Source organism: Euprymna scolopes, chromosome 23 (genome assembly GCF_053919585.1).
Source record: "Euprymna scolopes isolate OS-2025 chromosome 23, ASM5391958v1, whole genome shotgun sequence".
NCBI classification, from domain to species: Eukaryota; Metazoa; Mollusca; class Cephalopoda; order Sepiida; family Sepiolidae; genus Euprymna; species Euprymna scolopes.
The window spans coordinates 83,949,775-83,968,167 of NC_136504.1; positions in this window are offsets into that span (position 1 = coordinate 83,949,775).

Genomic DNA, 18,393 nt, shown 5'->3' on the forward strand with positions numbered 1-18,393 from the left:
AAAACTGGCTGAACAGCACCATCGCCATTCCCCGGTAAAGGCACCTCAGTCGAGTAACAATATATTAAGCTTTCTCAGAGAGAAGGTAAAGTCTCCTGGGACTAAACAGAACTATACCTTAACAACAAAATAATTGTCGGACTGAAAATGTAATATCAGAACACCCAGTATATAATTTCAAACTGAAGCTCTGTAGATTAAAGGAAGGATTAAGTTTGATATTCCATACAAGTTTCCGAGTTTGACTAGAAGGTTATCAAGTTCGAAGAGAGACACCCAAGCAAAGTCGGAGTTACATCAGGTTTACCATTGCGAAAATAACAAAAAATAAGCATAAATGTCTGAATGATCCAATCAATACAAATTATCGATCTCCATCTAAAATATGAAACAATAAAAACAGATTCATGTATTCATTTTATTTTGGGCTGTTATCCTCATCTTCATCGTAGCTGTTGTTTCATCACATTTTAGTCAGCTCATCTTCTGACCTTCTTCAAGTGGTTAACTGCGATGGGATAGGAATGCTCTGTCTTATATTCATAGTAATTACTGCTTTCCATAGTTGTTGTTGTTTCACAACGTTTTGGCCAAGTGATCCTCTGGCTTGTTTTGGGTAGGATTGAAACCGCTATCTTCAGACAATACTCACCTGGTATAGTAAGGACTCAACGCCTCTATCAACTGCAACATGGGCCTTGATCAAGATTGGCAGTTATTGTCTTATAAATCCAATTTTGTGTTCTTATCTGGCCTTCCATTGTCAGTATTATATATTATTTTTGAATGCATAAGCTATGAGGCCTCATCTCAAAGGATTCCAAAAAGATAAAAATAAAAACAGATTAGTTTAATAAATTTGTCATCTAACATTCATCAGAAAAGTATTGATAGAATTTACATTCAGTTTTTTTATACTATAAGATCACTACTTATCAAGGCCAAGAGCCACTCGATGACAAAGGTTAATGAGATGAAATAATGATCAGCTGCAAGATGATGAAAACTCAATGTTATAAAGCAAATTTGATTGCTACTGAGGTGGTTTATTACGTCATCATAGTACAACTTTGTTGGCCTGTTCGATTATGCTGTTGGCAGTTTTACAGGAGAAACAACGTGGAGGTTGTAAATATCCATAAGCAAAAATTACACTATGAGACCAACTGGATTTGAACTTGGCACAGCCAGGTTGTCAGTCCACATTGTTATCCACTTAGCCATCATCACCTCTTATACTCAATGAAATGATGCCAGTGCCATTTGTTATGACTGCTAAGTCCGATAATGCTCAAATAGCAATCCCCGTGGCACTTGTTGTTGCAGTTCGAATAACAGCGGCTGCTGCATCATATTTTTATTGTGCCCCCTCCCTTCAGTCATAAGCTGAACCCTTTTCTCATCATCATAAACAGACCAATGCAAATCTTTGCTTAATATACCCCATAAAAGGAAACAATAAGATTTCAGATTCTATTCACAAATATCGTTTTCTTATATGCGAAATAAATTGTAAAAAAATTATTATTTTAGAATTTAGAATAGAGGATCAGTTTCTAACATAAAAAGTACCATATTTCTGAACAATTGTAGCTTTTGGCATAATTAATTAAATTTTTTACCACCAAGTGAGTGGCAAGTTCGTAAGATAACATGTACTCGCCTAAAATAGTAGAACCTCTACTCATCTGTATAAAACGCAATAAAAATTTGATTAACTTCTTTAAATGCTAAAATGATCCGGAAATGGAGGATCAGTTTATATTAAATTTGTGTGTGAAACAGATTTTCCATTCTAACTCCTAAACGTTTTGTATTTTTGTGTTCAGCTAATTAATTTTGGTAATCACTTAATAAAGTAGAATGTCATTTTGAAGGTTGTGGATGATTTATCAGAGGGTGTTAATCTGGTTTAATACTGTATTTATACATTTATTAGAGTAAAGTGACCTCACCAACGAGCAAAACTATACAGTACCGGCATATAAATAAACAGTATTTATACAAAATCTATTCAATTATAAAACTCAAATGACCTTGTAACAGGTGTTGTAATCACACATCCGGTTTACGACTTCCGGTTGCGCATGCGTGCATAAACATACACCCATAACAACATAAACACAATTTAATCTACTTTAACCTGTTGGCAACCATAAGAGCATTTTACAACGGCGATTTATCCACCGCCTTCCTTTTTTTAAAATTCATTCTCTATTTTTAATACACATTTCTTAAAAACATTCGTACATTTTCTTCAACACTGCCAACATAAATAAATAACCCCAAAAATGTTTGTTTTTTTAATTGCGTTACAAATAAATAATCAACATGACATTAAAATGTATTTTTTACTGTGTACGTTTTCAGCATCCCAATTGTTTTTGTTTTTTTGCGTTTAAATTATCTAAATAAATAATTGTTAATACTTTCTGCTTTTATTTTTAAAGCGTTAATTTCCGTATTGTTTTAATTAGTTTTATTGGCCTTATCATAAACATATAAATTAAATATTTGACCCAATGGGTCATGAATGTTTGTTTAAAATAAATGAAAAAAGTTACTTTTATTTTCATTTTCTATTTTAAAAGCCATTCTTAACATGGGGAGAGTATTTTTAACTATTCGATACTTTCAACTAACAATGTCATTTAAAAAAGACATCAAAATTTGAATTTAATTTAAAGTATTATGGTATCTGTTCAGTGCACATTTACCTGTAAGTATGATTATAAATCAATGGCTGCAAGTTTTGGTTTTTTTTTTCAAAAATAAACAATTATAAACAGAATATTCATAGAAAATCTATCTATATTCTTTTTTCATTTTAATATACTTTCATAGAAATGTTTCTGTTATGTCACAACAAACTATTTTCTTTACGCCACAAGTGTCATGCTCATACAGTAATTCCATAGCTAATATAATATACTGACCCAACGAGTCACGGGTAGTCTAGTACTGTAATAAAGGTTTCAAGAAATTCTTAACAATAGAAGACCAGATAAGAGGTCAACATGAGTGTTGTCGATATTAAAATTCTATGAAATAAACATCCAAACACTGTAGGATATTCCTGCTTGCGGAGGAATGTGTTATAGCGTATGTGATCGAATAGAGATAAAGTTTATAAATAAAACTCTCTCTCACACACACACACATATATATATATGCGTATATCACGAAATGTTAAAAGTTATTCATTAGAGTGAATAACTGTCCAAATTGAAGAACCAGTGTTAGGGATATAAGGAATATGTAATGTCCGTCTGACATTGGATTTCCTTCTGTCGTCATTATTAATTTTGATTTTGGAGTGTTTTTATTAATAAAAATGTAATATATATAGTTTTTTGAAAAAACTATTAAAAAAATAGCAAAATAAACTGCCCAATCGTACGTTTTACAAAACTAAAATGAATTAAATTGTTCAAAAATGACATATGTCAACAGACGCTCTAATGTATGTTTTTAAATGAAATTCACTCTTCTCTCCCCCCTCTCTCTCTCTCCCCATGTATATATATATATATATATATATATATATATATATATATATATATATATATATATATATATGATTTTAAGGGTGTGAGAAATTATATATAATAAATTCCACAGCCAAACAACGTTGCAGCCCACAAGAGTCATGACAGCCAATGAACCGGAAGTCCAAGACTTAAGATTCGAAACCCGAGCCTCTTGCATGCGAGTCAAGCACTCTGTCAACTCTGCTCAGTTGGCAGAGTGCTTGCCTCGCAATCCTGAATTCGGATGTGTCTAACTGATGAGTTTAAATGAGGGCGAAACTCGAGTCTTGGACTTCCGGTTCATTGATTGTCATGGCTCTTGTGGGCTGCGACGTTGTTTGGTTGGGGAATTTATTATATATATATATACTTTTTCGATTTCTATTTTTCATCCTATTTGCTAATTCTTTGGCAAATTGATATTGAGATGCGTTTAATAATAGAGTAAGGGATTATTTAATCTAGAATTATCATAAACTGAGTAATAATTTTTCTTCATATGAAGTTTATAATTGCGTTTTTTCTACTTGGGGTGGGGTGGCACCGCTTATCAAGACCCGGGGTCACTGTACAATAAAGGTTAATAAGTGTTAGGTAGATATTGTGTTCCACAGAGGGACTGTTCTAGGAAAGAAACTCTGCTTATGGAATTTTCGTTTAGTTTTAGACATAGATAGAGAGTGAGGGAAATTGTTGACGGTTATTATAGCTAGACAAGTATTTGTTGCAAACGTTTTACAGGGGATGGAACCATAGATTGGAGCTCAGTCGAGCATCTATCATAAATATAGCAATAGAGCAGCAACAGGCTCGCAAGTCTTTTCTGTAAAAAAGAGGAAGTACGGAGGTAAAAAGATCCTCATCCACTAAATTTCGAAGACAGTTTTGTACCCTGTCAAAGCAGGAACGGATACTCTTAGGAGCTCCACCCCAGTACTCCATCTTAGGATGTATTTAGCTCTTATCCAGGTAAATACTTTTGGAGCAGTAAAATAATCCCACCATTTTTCCAGTGATTTTCGTAATGGATCTGATGTAGGTCTTCCATTGCAGGTCAGAGGTCAGTCCCAGAAGTTTATCAAAACGGTGCTTTCTCAGTACAAGAACCGTTCATTTCGATTGGAACTAAGTGAGGATATGAGCGTAAAGTTTGATTTCGAATGCATTAAGGGTAAGTAGCCATTTTTTACGCCATTGTACGACATACTTCAGGTTAGAGGAGAGAAAATCAGAAAGATCTTTGTTTTTGTAGACCTCTGAAGTGTTGCCATAGATGGTAGTATTGTCTACATAGATGTTGACAAATGATTGTCGAATATGATTTGGAGGATCGTTGATGAAAATCAGGAATATGATTTGACCAAGTATGAATTCCTGAGGCATGCCAACATTAAAACTGGTGAGCGGATTTCTACCCATCAACAACTATTTTAATAAACTTATCAGAGAGATAGGATTTAATGATTGAAAGAATATTTCCAGCTGTTCTGTAGCTGGGCATTTTGTGAAATAGATCTTTATGCTCAACTTTATCTTGGACATGCCAAGAGCTATTGCTCTAGAAACGAGGTCATCGTCAATAGATTAAAAGTAACATCTAAGAAATTAGTGATTTGGATTCTGTTTGGAATACTAAATTTTCCATCGTTTCATAAGTAAACATTTTGATTCTATCCGCTTTGCTGTGAGTCTTATTTATAATTGTAGCTAGTGCGTTATCTCTATCTTGTCCTCTGCTCCCTACATTTATCATAATTGATTCATTTAGCACAAACATACCTATATGAACTGCTTATATCTGTCCTATGACATGTATTCTGCTAGTTTATACATATATTCCATTTCAGCATATCAAAGTATATTTCTTGATACTAAAATGTCTCTGCAAAAAGATAATTACTTCTGTGTGTTTGTGTGGGTGGCAGATCCCCTTCCCCTTGATCTTCATGGCTCTTAAGCTTCTAGCATTTCTCTGAGAAGTAAAAATCTTGTTTTCTCAGCTTCAACGCTGTTACATGAAGATGTCAAAGACTTCTATTTGGTCGTGCATGCTTGACGATTTCCGACCCATTATCTACAAAAATGTCTCCCGACATGTTCGCTATATTTCAACCAATTTCTCTCCTAATTTCCTGATTACAGAAAGGATGTGCGACAAAACGAAAAGAAATAAGTAAAAAAAAAAAAAAATAATAAATGGGGGAAAAGGTTGATAAAAAGAAAGAAATAGAAAATAATAAACGAAGGGGGAAAAAACGGAAAAAATGTAGAAGGCAATCGAAGTTGAAAAAAATGGCATTAAAGGCGAAGAATAAAAACAAATTTAGGAGATAGTTGTTAAAATAAACGAGAAAAAGAGGAAATGGTATAAATGAAGAGCAACAAAACGAAAAATGAAGCGAAAAAAAGATAAAAACGGAAACAGTGGAAATAAAATGGAAGGGAATAGAACAGAAACATTGAAGAGAAATGAAAAAAGGAAAGAAACGGAAACAGAAAAAGAAAAGGTTGAGCAAAGGAAAAACGAAAAAGAAAATAAGAAGAGAAGGAAAGAAAAAAAAAACGGGAAGTAAACATGTAAGAACAAACAAGAAGTGAAAAACTGAAAAAAATTCAGAAATTAAAGAAAATACCCTAAAACCTAAAACAAAGTGGAAACAAGAAAAAAAAAACAGAAAACAAAATAGAAAAAGCAAAATAAGTATGAAAACACGCAAAAAACAACGCAAAATGAGAACGTCAAAAGTTCTGCTGGGCAAAGAGTTACGATTGGATTTGACCACGGAATTATTTCTAAGTTAATATATTCTTACATTAAAATACAAACAATAACAAATAGCTAAAATATCTAATAACGGTAAAATATCCTGAATTTTAGTCAAGACTTCTGTGGCTTAACGGCAAAGCTCTTAACTGCAGTCTCTGTGATCGTGTTTTCTAATCTTGCCATAGTCAGTTACCTTAATGAGCCGTATGAATAGTGAAACACATGTCAGTGTATAACTACATTTTATTTATAAATAAATATACACGCCCCTAAAATATAAGGGACAACAAAGTATAAGGGAAATAGATGTTAGCTCTAATAAACGTATTCTGTAGTGTGAGAGTTATATTTTCTAATTTTACATACTTTTCGACATATGTTAACAATTTTTATATACTGTCGTGAATTTGGTACAAGAGTTGTAAAAGAAAATCCAATATATTTACATGTGATTTCATCAACAACTTTAAGATAATGAGTAAAAATGTTTCATTAAATATTAGTTTCATTAAATATTACAAAGTCTTCATTTTGTTTGAATTTAACTTTAGTTTGTTTACAGAAATCAAGAAACCCTACCTATGCAAAATGAAATATATATTTCCTATCATACGACAGAAAAGATTTTAAATTACATTGTATGGAATATTTTAGCTCATGACACACACACACACACACACACACACACACACACACACACACACACACACACACACACATATATATAAGGCAAGCTCTACTCCCTATTGTGCTTGTATTAAACTTTTTAATATAGTTGGGATTAATATATATTAATATTAATATTTATATTAGTTTTAAGTTTACACTTGCTTTTATCGGGTAATTTTTTCATTCCTATTGCTTTATACATATGTTTTTCTTGTCGATAATTTGAACATTGTTGTACATTGAATTGCTAAAAAATTCCTATGAAAATATTATGCCTTGTAATCATAAATAACAAAAGAAATATTGATCCTTATTTGAACAAACGAAAACGGACCATATGGTTAATATTGTACATGATTCATAAATAATGTGTACAATGCAATCAGCAATGCCTTCACAGTTTTGAATCCTATTCGTAGCCTCATAGTAAATCTACAAAGTGTCGCCCTAGAAAAGACAATATGATTCCATTTCTGTTTGACGAAAACCGTTTTTTGATGCAGGCCATCTACTAGTTAGCCAGTTGTGTACAAATCCCAAGAGCGATAGGAGCTTTCTATCATGTCTGAAAGTGACACAATGTTCAACAAGCGAGATTAGAGATGCACTGCTGTACAATGCATGCTCCCTGCCGATCACAGTTTTGACATCAGGACCATTGCAGCACCCTCAAAATGCATCGCTGGATTGACAGGAATAAGAGGGGTGTGACCCGTGCAATGAAAACAAAGTTTCTGGCCATGGTTATGACCTTTGGTGTGATTTTAAGTGAGGGCCACATCATGCCACTTCACATTTTCGAAGTCAGCATGAAAGTCAACACCAAAGTGTACCTAAATGTGCTGAAGACCATGGTTATTCTCTGGTGAAATCAGGTGACTGCTGCTAGACTCTGGGTGTGGCAGCAGGACTTGGCACCGGCCCACAAACCAAAAGAAACTCAGGCTTAGCTTCAGAAGGAGTGCTACAACAGTGTACCCTTCTCTCACTTGTTCATCTCTTCCCTTGATCTGAACCCACTGGACTTCTTCATTTTGTTATATATCAAGAACATCACCAACATGACCTCCCACAGCAGCAAAGCTAGTCTGACCGCTGCTATCCACCGAGTATTTGCCAAGCTCCTGATGGCGCTTGTGGAAAAGGAATGCTCCCAGTTCAGGACCTGTATCGAAGTGGTGATTGAGGTTGAAGGCATCTACATTGAATAGATGTCAGCTCTATTACATAATCAAGTTACTTGAATTGATTTTTTCAATACGTGTTAAAATGAGCTGTAGTGTTGTTTTCTTTAGGGCGACACTTTTATCGTTCCAACCATTAGTAGTTAGTGTCTGACCAATTAGAATGTAAACTGTGATAGAAACACCAAGTTTTTCCTAAGCAGGCTGTGATAGTCCACTTTTCGTTCATTCGCTAAGTTCTAATTAGCTGCTAACCCCTTGAGTCAAACGAGGATTTTCATATAAATTTTATGGAGATCTTTATGCCGCTTAAGTATCAACTTGATTCCACTATTTATTACAATTTATCTACAGATAAGAAAACAAGCCTTTATTTAACTTCTTTTCACCTATGAACATTTTATTTTTTTTCCTTTTTTTTTTCAATTTTTATAAAACTAACGAAAGAAATATTTATGTTCATACTTTCTCATTTCTGAATATGGAAAGTTTACATAGGAACAACATGAAGAATATTTCCTCGTCTTACCTTGCCATAAGAATAAATTAAGGACCCTTTTTGTTGAGCTGTCACCTTAATTAAATTTGCGAGGTAAAATATCTTATGAACGATAAACAAATGAATACTTTCTGTGAATATAATAAAAAAAAATCTATATGTAAATAGATTACTTGTTTTTTAAAAAAAAAGAAGCTGTTTATTTTAACTTTTCAGGCAATTTTTTCGGACTTATTTGTTTTCTATATAAGTTTTTTTTTTCCAATTTATTTTTATGTAGCGTAACATTTTAGCTTTCAACACAGCACAAAATATAAATTGTAATTACTTTTTTTTCTGACATTGGTTGAAGAAAATAATGCCTTACAACTAAAAAAATACCTCTTGTTCTGTGTCTTATTTGAACCAAAAAATAGCACATTAGAGTTTTTATAGATGTTATCTCTGTCACTTCCTCCTTTCCCTTATAAAACTATATATATATGCATGTATATGTGTCAAGTATACACACACAAACATTATATATATATATATATATATTATATATATATATTATATATATATATTATATATATATATTATATATATATATTATATATATATTATATATATATTATATATATATATTATATATATATATTATATATTATATATATATATATTATATATATATATTATATATATATATATTATATATATATTATATATATATATATATTATATATATATATTATATATATATATTATATATATATATTTATATATATATATTTGTAAAAGATTCACGCCTAAACTCATTTGCCAATCGTTATGGATTTTGGAACACAGCAGCTAAGCAAAGGTTGGATAATGTGGACTATACTTAGTTTAATTTATTTTTAATTAAGACAGACAAAAAGATGAAGTTGTTGTATATTTTTCGACCGGTCGGAAATGATTGCCTCACTTCAGGGATTCAAAGTTGTTTACATGGTTGCCTCTAACATGGGTCGGATCCATTAAGACACATTCCAATATCACCGACTTTTGTGAAATTTTAATATAAATTATTAAATATTCCCCAAATTTTACCTTCTGTTTTAGGGAACATAATATTGACAAACGCTCTGATTTGAAAATTAAGATATTTCAAATTTACATTAAATTTGACATCTGTGAAGAAAGATTCACTGAATAGTGACTTCCGTTAATGATCTTTTAAGCTAATTCCTAAAATTTTAGACATTTTAAAGTATGAAAATCATACAATGAATTTTGATGAGATTTAGAATAATGATTCTAAACAGAATGTTTAGTAGCATTATATCTTGATTTTAATCTTCAGAAGGGACATAAAGTTGGTGGAAAAATGTTCTGCTTGGGGAATTAATTTTAGTTGTTCTGGGGCAGGTATTCTTCTTATGCACGCACACACACACACATATATATATATATATGTGTGTGTGTGTGTGTGTGTGTCAATCGCTTTATTGCAGATTGGTAAAAATATCAGTTTCACTAAATATACATAACAAAAAAATTAAAATTGGATCATCAAAGGACTGCTTTAAGGTTAGTTATTTCCCAAAATTTTATTAAAATTCATGCGATATTTACGAAGTTATGACATTTTATTCTTTATCATGGAATTTCCACTGTGGATCGATTTATTGCAGGTCCATTAAAATGTTGTTTTAGGGCAAAAATACAATGTCTAATAACGAAAACTTTATTTTTTACTTGCCGTACCTGGCCACGCGTTGCTGTGGCTCAGTTTGTGTAAATGGACCCTCCCCTCACCAAAAAAGATAAAATTCTTTATATATATATATATATATATATATATATATATATATATATATATATATATATATATATATATATATATACTAGCCTGGGTTCCCTCAGCGTTGTCCGGGTGTTTGGAGGTGTGTGTTAAGCAAAAAAAAAAAAAAAAAAAGAAAGAAACTGGTAGGTTCGAATCAGTACCGCAAAGGAGCAAAAGAAAGTGAAAAAAAGAAACGTGACGTCTTTGCTGTTGCACCTATCGCCAAACCGGAAGTAACGTAGGTTTAAATTAAGGCTAGTCAATAGAAAAGAGAGGATGACTTTTTTTTAGTGGCATTATGCCTAATTTTGTGTTTATTACTGTTTTGTTGTAAGCATTTCAGAGTAAATAAAAAATATAAAATTCAAAGTGTAGTATCTGTTCTGACGTTACACTTCAATTTCTTGTTCTCTGTCAGTTAAGAAGAAGTCCTTCATGACTGGGACAATTTTTATATTTGTTCCTTTCTTAACGTTGAAAAACGACCCTGGTGTCTAGCACTGTCCTATGGGGAGGCAAAGTAAATAAGAATATTCACATTGTCTATTCTATTCATCCACACTATGTAGCATGCAAACTCACACAATGACAATCGAAATGCACATTTATACTCAATTTCTCCTTGCAAATGAAAACTCCCTCACAAATTCTTTATCTTAAGTTATTTATATTTAATGTATACTTCAAATACGATATACAACACAGTGGATAGATAATTTAAAACGTTAATATACATCACTAAAACGATACCATAAACGTTCATCTATAAATCCAACTAATCGGCGACTTCTTGTTTATCCAATAGACTCACAGACGTTTATTGAAACAAAGGAAAGATTAATGAATCAAGTCGATCGCACAAGAAAACATTAAAAGCATTCGGCGACCATACAATATAAAAGTGAAGCCACTACTATGTCGCAAAGTAATATCAACTATAGTCAATCACGAATGACGACTTTGCTGTCGATCTTCATGTCTGGAATTAAAAGACATAGCGACTAACCAAGAAAGATAGAAGCACATTAAAACCTAGAGATAACAGGTTTTGTCTTCTTTGTTTTCTGTCTGTCGCGTTATGCCCCAATTATTATCGCTCCGAAAATGCGTAAGAACCGAAACAAGTTTTTGTTGTAGATTACAGCTTCCTGTATAGAATGTCGCCATTTTTTTTTATAGAATTTCCATAGTCTCACACACACATTTAGATCCACAGTCCCCGCTAGAGGGAGTAAAAGGCGAAACGTCTGCTCATTTCAACCTCAGAACGTGCTCTCATGTTTTTCAGATTCTTTCTAAATCAGTGATGCAACACTGAAAATTTTGTTGAATACAGCCATGAAGCTGGCATACCTTAAAGCACAAACAATAAAATGTTTCTATTTTAATTTTCCTCTCAACTTTGAAATCATCACAACATTCACAGTCGCATTCCACATGCTTGGCCTGCATCTTGTTATCATCTAGGTTATAATTGATATTTGCTACCTGGATTTTCCGATCACCCTGAAGTAATTGTGTGACATATCAGGCAATTTCATTTTGATTTCTGGTTCATGATATATCAACATTTCTGGAAAATTTAATGGCAAAATACACAATGCTTTATGTAAATGTTTTATGCAGTGTGCACTGTGCGATTTTATCCATAACTGGAGAGGGAATTGCTAGTTCATAGCTTGCCAAGCGTTATTGGTGTGTATAAAGCTATAACTGTGCTTTGGTGAACTTACTGCACGTTTACACCTTTGCTCCAACGTAAATTCATGTGTAGAATTCTCTAGATGTCGGATTTCCTACTCTGGTGGTTTCTTACTACAAACTGTTTAACTTTAAAATTCCCCATCATACTAACATTCAGAAATTTAAAGGTAATGTAAACAAACATTTTGCTGTTCATCTTATATATCTGACTCCTGTTACATTAACCCATTACACTGCAGTGTCAATTTGCCTTGTTTGGGAATGGATAAAATTATGCATATATATATATATATATATATATATATATATATATATAAGACACAGTGTGTATGTGAGTCCGTACCTTAATGACTGGGAAACAGCTGGGATCAATTTTTTTTAAATTTCACACAAATGTACTGGAGTGTCTGGGAGTGTTTTTAAATAGGTTTTGTGTCGGAATACCCTCGATAAGTATACAACATCGATAATCGAAAAAATAGAGAAGAAACCAAAGTTAACACCCTGATTCAGCCTAACATTATAAGTGCATTTCATAAGTTTTCTAACTGCACAAGCAGAAAAGACTGGCATATAAAATCAATAGAATGTACATTGATAGGTCAGGAGTGTGTTTGAAATGAATGTTTCTGTTTAGAGCACAACTGAACCACAATACTTGACTTGTTCACTTAAAATTTCAATTCAAGCTCTATTTCTATCTCTACTTATATATAAAACACATTTTGTGTGTGTGTGTGTGTGTGTGTGTGCATTCGTTCCCTCTAGACTCCTAAACGGCTTGGCGTTTTTTTTTTTGTTTTGTTTATTTTTTTTGGTTTGTTTTTTTTTTTTTTAATTTCACACTAATGTAGTTTAGGCGTCCGGGAGTGTCCTTAAATAAATTTTGTATCGGAATGCCCTTGATAAGTATAAAAAATCGATAATCGAATAAAATTTGATTAAAAGAAGACACCGTCCGATTTTGACCAAAGTTAACACTCTAATACACTCTAACATCACAAATGCATTTTAAAAGTTTTCTCATCGCTCAAGCAAAAAGGCGGGCATATAAAATCCACTGCAGATTCTTTGATAGACACATTAAAAATGAATGTTTCTTTTTAGAGCAAAATTGAATTATGATACTTAACTTTTGCATTTTAAACTTTAATTTAAGCCATTATATAAAAATAATTTTATAAAATCAACCGTAGGTTCTCTACAGTGCAATGTACACTAAAATGTATGGTGGACTAAGTTACTGCGGAAAGGTATGTGAAACCCTCCTCCTCTTGTCCACCATGGTACGTTCCTTACTAGAGCAGGCAATCAGTCGATTTGATTGGAAAATGATCAATTTCACCGATTAAAATAAAAAGTATTGGAAGTGTGACACATTTGTTGATCTTCATTTCATCCCTGGCAACATCAAATCTCCCTGCTATTTGATCCCTGCTTGAGGTAGTTGCCTGTCTAGACGTCCTGATGAGCTGTGATACAGCGAAACAGTACTGTATGTGGATGACTATAATGCTCCCTATCTTTTTTTTTTTACGCTGTGATCACCACTTATCAAGGCCCGGAAGCCACTCAGGGATAAGGGTTATTGCAAGTACAGTACGTTAGTGTGAAGATTTGATGAAGTGTTTACTTAAGGGGGCGGTTCATTAGGAATTTGTTAACGTTGGACTTGAGGACGTCCACATTATAGTCAGGTGGGAAGCAGGCAGACGGAACAGAGTTCCACAGGCATGCTGTTCTAAGAAAGAAGCTTTGTTCATGGAATCCATGTTTTGATTTAGGCACAGATATAGAGTGGGGGAAGTTTTTCACAGTGGATTCAGCTAGACAGGTGTTTTTTGTGAAAGATTGGAGAGGGGGGACCAGAGATTGGAGTTCAAATGAGCACCTGCCATGGAAATAACGATAAAACAAGGATAGGCTCGCAACGTCTCTTCTGTGGGAGAGAGGTTGCAGAGAAAAGGGCATCCCCCACTTAGCCATAAAGTCTATTTTGTACTCTGTCAAGGCAGGATAGGCTGTTTTTAGCAACTCCTGCCCAGATATGGCACCAGTATTCCATCCTTGGATGTACTTGGCTTTTATATAGATAGAGAATTGCATCAGTAGTGATATATCTTCTGGAGTGGTAGAAGGATCGTACCATCTTTCCAGCAACCTTGGCAACAGATTTGATGTACGTGTTCCATTTCAGATCAGGAGTAAAGGACAAACCCAGAAGCTTGTCAAAACACGGGGCTTCTCCTAGACGAGAGCCATCCATTTCAATTAATACCAGATGGGGATCAGAGCGTTGATGATGTAAAGATAGGAGTTTGGTTTTAGATGCATAAAAGGTAACCAGCCACATCTTCCTCCACTGAACCACGTGCTCGAGATCAGAGGAGAGAGAATCAGAAAGAACTTTGTCATTTACAGCCTTTGATGTGTTGCCGTAGATGGTCGTGTCATCAGCATAGATGTCAACGAATGGATTGACCCTTGAGGGACTCCAGCATTAATACTGCAGGCCTCTGATTTTTGTTCACCGACCACTACTCTTTTGAGCCTATCAGAGAGAAATGATTTAATGATTGAGAAAACATGTTAAGTTATACCGTAGCTGGAAATCTTGTGAAGTAGGCCCTTATGCCATACCTTGTTGAAGGCCTTTGATATGTCAAGAGCAATTGCCCTAGAAAGGAAGCCTTTGTCAAGAGAGTCACTAATCCTGTGAGATATAACCGTTAGCACATCTGCGGTAGATCTTGCAGAATAGAAACCATATTGTGTGTTACTAAGAAGATTGTTTCTGCTGAGGTGGTTTACTATTTCTCTATTTAATATGGATTCCAGCAACTTACTCATAACACACATAGTTTGGCCTTGTCTGATGCTGACGAGCTGACCTCTGGTCCATTGATAATGGTTGGGATAGAACGCACACTTCTGTTCAGGATTTTATTTGTTATTTGCCAAAACTGGTGGGAACCAAGCCACTGATCAGCTACTTTGGATTTAACAGACTGGGCATATAGATCTCTTGCATTTTTTATTACTCTTTTACAGTGGTTGCTGGCGGTCCTGAAAGCAGCTTTAGTCAGTGCTTCTATTACCTTAGTAGTTATGGAAAAAGTGATTTCTGTGCGCGATAGCAGCAGCACATTCTGGGGAGAACCATGGCTGGCTGTTAGGTTTTTGTTGGAATTTTTTAGATGGTATGAATTGGTCTATGCCTACAATTCACCATTCGGTCAGATCTGATACTATAGAGGACACATCCTTTTTAAACATGGAATGCAGAGGTAAATCAGATATGAATGTACGGAAGCTATCCCAGTCAGCCATAGAGTATCGTTATACAGTACGGTGGAGGGGTATGTCTGGGGACTTATTATATTTCATTTTTATCTTAACTGATACGACGGAGTGGTCGGAGGATCCTAGAGGAGAATGAACGGAACATGAACATAGCTCAGGGGAAGTTGAGAGAAAAAGGTCTAGGAGACTTGCATATTGCCCAGTAGTATCGGGCACACGGGTGGGTTCGCAAACAATCTGAGTGAGGTCATAAGCAATGGCAAAATCATGACAAAACCTCCCCTCATCGTCTGTCTTATTTGAATGGGTCAGCCATTCCATGTTATGGACGTTGAAGTCACCACAGATGTGGATGTTAGCCGAGGGATGTGCATACAGGACGTGGTCTATTATTTCAGATATAACAATAGATAGTAACTCCGCTGTTATGGGGCCGATAGAGGGCAAATATAAATGCAATGGTGTAAGCAAGTGCAACCCGGAAGCACATATAGGGTAAATTAGGATCTTCTCTAGAGATATCCCTGCCATATTGGGAAGTGATAAACAAACTTCTATTAGCGTATTAAGCGATGCTCTTTGTGTAAACAAATCGAGCTTAGACATTTGGACGATATCAAAACATCTTTAATTCCCTACCCGCACAAAGTCTTGACTGTTGTTTGGGCAGTCGGGTTTCGATCCTGGCTTGAGGTAGTTGTCTGTCTAACCGCACTGATGAGCGAATACAGCGAAACAGTACTGTATGTGAATGATTATGTGTGTGTGTGTGTGTGTGTGTGTGCGTATAAGATACATCGAAGTCCCTGACTTGAACTGTAATAAAAAAAATTAAATCAATGACAAACAAAAAAGAGATTCACAAAGGATGCCCTTTGACTTTTTTCAAAAGACGATTTCTGTTCAATAAGTATCCAGACTGACACTATTCATTGTGACAGAATTAATAAAGAGAAAAAAACATTACCTGACATCCAAAATCCTTTCAAGCCCACAACTACCAAAAGCCATAAAGAAGAATGCTAAAAAAATGTAATTTAAAGGAACTCAGGAGAAAAAAATTCTAAACTGTGTCATTTTCCAATGATCGTCGTACTTCCATTGAGTTGACAGCAATCATATAATCCACTCTATAATAGACTCTCTCTCTCTCACACACACACACATGTGCACATACACATATATATTCACCTTGTCACATAAAATTTAGCGAGTAAATCCCGCTGGATGAAATCATTTCAAACGTTTAGGGAAAGTTGCCTATCTGACAAATCACCGCCCTATGAATTTGAAAAGAAATCCTTCACTATTTCTATAATAAGATATTTTTCTTCTTTTCTTTTTTTATGGCGATTATTACGTATTTTCTTTCCTTTTTCTTTTCCAGATATTTTATTTCTTTAACTTCAACTGAAATAAAATAACTGAAACGTTATTTTATGTGCATATTAGTGTGAATCATGTTTGTCGAACGTTTGTATATGAAGGATATTCACTTGTTAAGCGAGCATGAAGGTCTCTGGCAAAATGTGTTTCAGTCTTTGAGAGTAATATTGGCTTAAAAAAATGGTGCACATTAGCGAAACCCACGGTAAAGTATAGTTATATGCAGTTTGCACAGCACGGCAATGATTCTTGTGACAACAATAATTCAGAAATTGATATAAAAACAAATAGATGTGAGATGTTCAGATGAGGATTAAAAGCTGAGTTTGCATCGTTTTTTTATTTTATTTATGATTTTTTATTATATTTTCACCCCAAACAAGGCACATTGCCACTTTGATGTAGGGAGTTACTATCAGGGACATAAGCTACAGGGGTACTATGTGGGGAGTTGAGCAGCAAGATTTTGTTTCACGTTACACTTGAACTTCTGCATGTAAGTACAGTTGGAGAAGCAGGGACCCGGAAGGGAATTCCAAAGTCTAGCGGTTCTGGGGAAGAAACTACTGGAGTAGAAGGTTCTCTTACATCTAGGGATCTCAACTGTGAAGGGGTGGGATTTTGCTGCTTGTCGGGTTTGTCGGGGGTATTTACCTCGAGGGGGTACAAGTACTTGCAGTTCGTTGGAGCATTCACTGTTAAAGTACTTGTAGAACAGGCAGAGGGATGCTACATTTCGTCGATGAGACAGAGGCTGAAGCTTGGATAACAGTTCAGGACCTATCAAGTTGGCGACTCTCTTTTGAACCTTGTCTAAGAGCAAGAGACTAGTAGCTGATGCAGCAGCCCAAATATGAAAACAATACTCCATACATGGCTGAATGGTGGCCTTATAGAGGTACAGAATACTTTCGGGTGTTAGTAGCTTTCTAGCATGGTAGAGAGAACCTACCTTTTTCGCAGCGGTCCTGGCAATGCTCTCAATTTAATTGTCCCAACTCATGTTTCCTGTGAACGTTAGGCTAGGAGTTTAAAAGATGTACTTTCAGATAAAGAGTCTTTGGCCATTGATATTGGTGGTAGAGAAGGTTTCTTGTAGTTATTGAAGGAAACAAGTTCAGTCTTGGCAGCAGTGAATGTGACCATCCATTTTGTCCCCATTCCACTACAGATTGGAGGTCATCCTCTAGTGGTTCACCCATTTCTTTAGACATGTGTTCATTTGTTTTCCTGTCATGTCTGTTATAGAGTGTGGTGTCATCAGCATATATACCCATCTCACGGACAATTTTGTTAGGAGGTCATTTATGAATATTAGGAATAATAGAGGTCCAAGGATAGACCCCTGGGGCACTCCTGCATTTATATCATATTGTTTAGATGTACGGCAATCGAGGACAACCAGGATTTTTCTCTTATCTAAGGATTTAATTATGTTTAGTATTCTTCCAGTGATCCTGTATGATCTGATTTTCCTGAGAAGCCCTTCATGCCATACCCTGTCAAAAGCCTTAGATATATCTAGAGCTACACCTCTACCCTCC